The sequence below is a fragment of the Suricata suricatta genome, chromosome 12 (assembly GCF_006229205.1).
Source record: "Suricata suricatta isolate VVHF042 chromosome 12, meerkat_22Aug2017_6uvM2_HiC, whole genome shotgun sequence".
Classification (NCBI taxonomy): Eukaryota; Metazoa; Chordata; class Mammalia; order Carnivora; family Herpestidae; genus Suricata; species Suricata suricatta.
In genome coordinates this window covers 85,963,786-85,970,249 of record NC_043711.1, presented here as the reverse complement: position 1 = coordinate 85,970,249, position 6,464 = coordinate 85,963,786, and positions in this window count along the sequence as shown.

Below are 6,464 nucleotides of genomic sequence, written 5' to 3'. Positions count from 1 at the left end.
GGGTACATAAGGATTCATTACATTTTCCTCCCCTCCCCCATCCTTTTGAGGAAAAATGGTCACATAAAAATGTATACATTTAAAGGACACAACGTGATGATTTGATGTCTGTATATACATTGTGGAATGATTGTCACAACCAAGCGGATTAACACCTCCCTCACCTGGCACAGCTCTCATTTGTGTGTGTGTTTGGGGGGAGACACTTGAGTTTATTGGCTTAGCAAATTCCAAGGACACAATAGAGTATTCTTTTTTTTATTTTTTATGTTTATTTATTATTGAGACAGAAAGAAACAGAGCATGAGTGGGGGAGGGGCAAAGAGAGAGGGAGACACAGAATCCGAAGCAGGCTCCAGGCTCTGAGCTGTCAGCACAGAGCCCGACGTGGGATTCAAACCCACGAAACGTGAGATTAGGACCTGAGCTGAAGCCGGTGCTTAACCGACTGAGCCACCCAGGCACTCCATTAGCTGTAGTTGTAAATCTGAGCCCCGCCACTCACTGCTGCTTTGACCTTGGTCAAGCCCCTTCACCCCTCTGAAACTCAAGCTCCTCTTCTGTAAAGTGGGAATAATAGAGTGCCCTTAGTCCTTGGATTATTGTGAAGAAAGAAAGAGCTAACCATGCAAAGCACTTAGCACCATGCCCCCGCGTAATAGGCTCAGAAAAGGTAGCTATTAATGTCTCTCTGACTTTAAAAGTAAGCCATGGTCACTGGCCAAAATTTGAGCAAGAACTAGAAGAAGAAAAATCGCATGCAACCTCCCAGTCTAGAGACACCGAGCAGAAGTGATTTTTTAGAGTATCCCTTCCATGTGATCACACTGGTCAGTTTGGTAAAGTTCCCTTTTTTCAGTAAACAGTATGTAGTGAATGTTCTCCCCCAGCACTAAATACGCTTCTAACGTGCCGTTCCTCCCACGCCCCACAGCCTTCTGCTCCAAGCTCTTGTTTTTGCTTCTTTTTTATCCCTTCCTTGGAGAGATGTGAGACCTATGGCTGGGAAAGGGGACAGTCACACAGCTAGCTGCTGGCAGAGCTGGGGCTCAAATGCAGACTGCCAGGCGCATCCCACAGCACCCCGAGTTCTCAAGTCCTTGAGCACCTGCAGGGGGTGGGGGGATGAGGGAGGTGTAGACACTCCCCACCCCCCCTGCCCCAGCTTTCCAGACAGGTCTCTGTGTCTTCTTTGCCTCTGCCCCTCCCTTTGCCACAGCCTCAGACCCTGGGTGGGCGGGAACCCCACCGGGCAGCGGTTCAGTCTCCATGGTGATGAGAGGAGGGGCAGGGCTGCAAGGGGGAGGCCAGCTTCTTTCCCGCTGGGTCTCCATCAGCCCCCTGATGCCTGGGCTCCTCGACTCTAATTTTATGAAAGTCTAATGACGCCTGCTGAGCGGGAGGATGTGAGACCAGAGTTTTGTTTGTTTGTTTATTTTGTTTCATTTTTCCTTCTCTTTGCCTGGTGCTAAAAGGGTCTCCCTTCCCGTCCCCATCCACACCAAGAATACCTCTGGCTTGCTTAAGAATAAAAACAGTGGCCACCACTGGCATCTACTATGTGCCAGATGCTTTACATATATTATCTCCAGGCCTACAAACTGCCCTCCAGGGAGGGATGAGAGGGCGGGGTGATGATTCTCCATTTTGGAGATGAGGAACGGAGCGATTATGTCCCTGTCAAGGTCACACCGCCTTTCACGGAGGGAGGACTCCTTCCCCTTACTTGGGGCCTTCGCCAGGAGGATTCGTCACCCTGGGCCCTCCCCCTGGCCCTACCTTCTTGGGCCGCCAGAGTCAGGGAGCTCTAAGCAGCAGCCGAGACACATAGATTGATGATTTGTCAAAAACTTAGATTTTGAAAAAAAAAATCATCTTATTAGATTTGGACACTTGCAGCTCTAACTGCCCCAAATTCCTGAGTCCCCTGGGCCCTGGCAGACATTGCATCTGTGAGGGTGTCAGACAGGAAAGGAGCATTATGATGGAATTAATGTGACTGTGACTTACATTGCCACAAAAAACGGAATTTGAAAACCAACCGGCAAGTGTCTGTGCAAGCCACCTACCCCGGCTTCCCCTGATGGCTCATGCCCAGCTGAATCCAGAGGACACTTTTCAGTGTTGTCACTGGCCACAGAGGTGCATCACTGCTTCACATCTGACTCGCTACCCAGTGACAGAAATCCCCAATGGATATTGACTTCCTTCCACCATAAGCACATTATCTCAGAGAAGTCCAAAGAGAGGTCAGGTTCAAGGTTCTGGCTGACTCAGCAGCCCGCAGACATTTACCGTCTCTCCACCTCTCTGTTCTGGTATCCTGGTGTCTCAGATCTACCTTCACCCTGGCTTTTTTCATGGCTGTAGGAGGGCTGCAGAGGCGCCAGCCATTGCAGCTAAGCGAGCTTCTTCTGAAGTCTCCTCTTCCTCTGCGCCCCTTCCTCTTCTTCCTTCTCTTTGTTGGGTCTTTTTCTTATTATTGTAAAACATTGTAAAATATTCCAAACATATAGGTAAGAATAGACTACCCAGGTTTATAAAATCTTCACTTATGCCATATTTACTTTCTATAGTTTCTTTCAGATTGATGAATTTTAATACATGTGTAGCTGCTCTATGTAAGGATTAGAATTTGTCCATCATCCTGTCAAACTCTCTTCTACTGTCCAGACTCAACATTGCTGAAAGCATAAGGAAAAGCAGAAATTCCAGGAGTTGATTAATTCAGGGGCTGGTTTTGTCCGTCTTTCTACTCTGAGGTCCTTAAGAAGCTGACTTTTCCCAGAGGGAAGCGCATTGGGTTTGGAGCTGGCAGACCTGGGTCCAGTGTTCCATCCAGGCCACCCCACTCTCTCTGATCACAGAGTCCTTTCTGAAAGTCAGGCTCCTTATTGAAAGATGGGCAAACAGTGCCAGTCATGGGGTGTGTTCTAAGGACTGAGATAATGTGTGACTCAATTTGCACAGAGAAGGTGCTCAGTACATAGTCTTAAAAATTTTTTTTAATGTTTATTTATTTTTGAAGAAGAGAGAGAGAGAGAGAGACAGTGTGAGCAGGGGAGGGGCAGAGAGAGAGGGAGACACAGAATCCAAAGCAGGCTCCAGGATCTGAGCTGTCAGCACAGAGCCCAATGCAGGGCTCCAACTCCTGGACCTCAAGATTGTGACCCGTGCCGAAGTCAGATGCTTAACCGACTGAGCCACCCAGGGGTCCCTCAGTACACAGTCTTAATTCAGCCTTCATCACTAGCTGGCTGGAGAGTTCTGGAACCCCCAGGAAAACATGGCAGGGGCACTATGGACTGGCTCTCCATCCTCTGAGCTTTGGATTTGGGCTGGATATGTGCAAGAGAGAGGGGACCGTGGCCCACGTCGCCTCCGGGAGCCTGCCACTCGTGGTGCCGTGGCCGCTTCCCATGCAGCTAAGCAAACGAGAGCGTGGGCTGGGGACCTTACAGACCCGGGCCCAAATCCCAGCGCGCCGCCTGCTCGCTGTGTGAGTTCAAGCTGTTAGCCTAACCTTGCTGAACCTCAGGTGCCTCTGTGGTCCCCACTTTACCCTCGAGCCAAAGCCCTTCATGGAGAGCGGACCCCAAGGTGCGCTATCTCAAAGGCAATCGGACACTGCACCAGGTAGACGCCCCCTTGAGAGGGTGTCTCCCCGACCCTGTTATGCTAAGAGAGCGTCTCCTTCGGAGCCTCTGTCTCATAAATGAGCCCTTGGGGAGCCCTGGGCGGGGAAGTGTGGGCAGATCTTCCTTATGGCATTACTATTATTGCTGCTGCCCTTGTTGTTGTTGTAATTGCTGCAGGCCCAGAGTGGATCACAAGACATAGTTAATGGTGAGCAAATGAAAGAAGGGTCAGAACCCAGAGCATGAATTCCAGACGGTGTTTGGGGCCTGAGAAGGTCAAGCACAGCCTGGCCCGACGATCCCCGAAGGCGTCCAGGAGGCGACCTTGGTTCTGGAGTGGGAGCCTGGGTGTGGTGCAGGCAGAAAAAGCCGGCCTCTGAGACGGAAGGCGTTGGCCCTGCACGGAGCGGAGCGTACTGTCTGCAGAGAGCTGAGGGCCGAGGGAAGGGCAAACAGGAAGCGAAGTCACCCTCCCAGGGGCCAGCAGGGAGCGAGCGTGGCTCTCACGTCTTTCTCCCCGGACAGCTTCACTTCTGTTACAACATGGGCTCTAGCAGGCTGGGCTCCCTCCAGCCCGAGGGAGGATCACAGGAAGTAAAGCAACATGCTGTTGCCAAATGGCCCAGGGCCTCCAACGGCCAAAGCCAAGTCCCTCAGCCACAGGAGGAAATTGGCGTGTGTGCTCAGCCAGCGCCGGGCCGAGGGTGGGGGTCCTGGAGAAAACAGTTGCTGGGAAAGAGCAAATGACTCCCTACCTGGCCCTACCCAGGGTGATAGGAGCACGGGGCTGGGGACACCGACGGGCTGGGACGAGAGGAAGTCAGTGAGGAGCAAGGGCCTGGCTTCCGCTTTGCCTCTGCATGGCTGTGCCTCTCTGGATGCCAGGTTCCTCTTCCCTAAGAGCAGCCGCCATCTCTGAAGGGCTTACACCATGCCAGCAATGAAGCCAAGCCTTCGGCTAACGTTCCCTTTTAATCCTGCCCCATCCCTGAAAAAGTAGGTCTCATTGGCTCCATTTCACAGATGAGAAGATTGAGGCTCAGAGCAGTTCACCCACTTGTCCAACGCCATACAACTGCGAAGTGGCCAAGGGACGTTGAGGGCTTCTGAATGAGGGGACAGAGGACATCCTGCTGGGGTGTGGGGTGGGCAGATCAGGTGGAGGGAACAGCTCGAGCCAAGGCACTGAGGGTGAAGATTGCCAGGGGCCGCAGTGTGGACTGCAAGGGGGAGGGTGCTGGGGGAGGGCCGTGGGGTCAGGCTGAGGTCTTGTTCTTGGGGGCCAGTGATCACCCAAGCTTTTCAAGTACGAAGGTCAGGTCACTAGGTTTGCAGCTGGTAGGCTGAGGAGAGCCCCCGCACATTTAGCAGCTCTTTAAATGAATCTGCATGTGCCTCCAGTTTGCAGGCATTTGACGCGAGGAGCAGAGGGCATGTTTGGTGATATTTGATAGTTTGGTGAAAGGACCTCTGGATGCCCAAACCGTGCCCTGCCCGTTCTCTGCCCCCCGGACCCTCGTCACACCTGGGAGCTGAACTCAGAGATGGTCCTGCTCAGAAACAAAGTATCGATTCACTCTCAGCTGGGCCAGTGGCCAGTGGCTGGGCTGGGCAGGAGCCAGAAGGTGGCAGGATGGGCCTCTTCCCACTGCCCAGCCCTTCTCCCAGCCTGCAGCTGCTCCCCGCTCTGCGTGGGGGCAGGAATCCCAGGGGCGGCTGGCTTGGCTGGACGGAGAGAGCAGGAGAGAGTTTGGTATAACGAACTGGTCGAAGTTTCAAGAACAGAGAAAGGGAGCCTGGGTTTGTGGGCCTTTAGCCACAGAGGCTAGGACACCAGGCCCTAGCAATGTCCTAAGCCCAGCCAATCAAAGCATAATTCCAAATTCCTAGGGGTGGGGGAAGGGCCAGAGACAGAGAAGCAGGTGGCCATGAGTGTTTCTTCCCCCTCCTTGAGGATGTGTGCCGGCCCCCCAGACAATGCTTTGTGGCCATGCGTGTTTGCAGACCCTTGGAGAGAACCCAGAGCCTCATCCCCAAGCCCACTGAGAGCACCCACAGCCTAGAGGCCAGGGACACAGCCTTGGTGACAGTTGGAAGCATTAAAGGATTTGGAGCAGAGATGGGCTTTTGTTACCAGGGAACATTTACGGAGCACTAACCCGACGCAACACACACATGCTACACTTGCCGTGCAATTAATTTTTAAAAAGTTCACTCTGCCTTCGCGGCAGAGCCCCGGAGAACCTCGTGTGGTTCCATATGTCAGACTTCTATCCTTTCCGTGAATTCCTTTTCTGCTCCGATTAGCCACAGTTGCTTTCTATTGCTTGCAGTTAGGAACCCTGATCAGTATGACATCTGCGACCATGTGTCCGTGCTGTGTCCACGAACATGCACGGGCGGCTCTAAGGACCTGAGGTGGCCACAGGGACAAGCACCACCAAAGGCAATGTCCTTGGGTCTGTTCCCAGCTGTCTGAGGGTCTGAAGGTGGAGGTTTCTTTGTGGAGAGAAAAGGCAGACAAGCATTCACAGAACGGTTCTAGGGGCCACACCTCATTTAATTCTCTCTGCCAAGGAAGGGGTTAGCATTCACACTTGGCAGATAAAGACGTCGAGGGTCAGGAAGGTTGGCAGGGCTCCGAGCTACTAAGGGGCTGGGACTGCGGAGAAGCCCACACCCCAGGCTTCTCCCACTGCGCCCACTTCCTGCCTGATGAAGCTGATGCAGGTGGGTGAGGGCTAAGTGGCCAGGGAGGTAGCCAGGTGGAGTCTACACGGCCAGAGGAAACCCTGGCTGGGCCAGGGAGCGTCCCCCACCACGTGG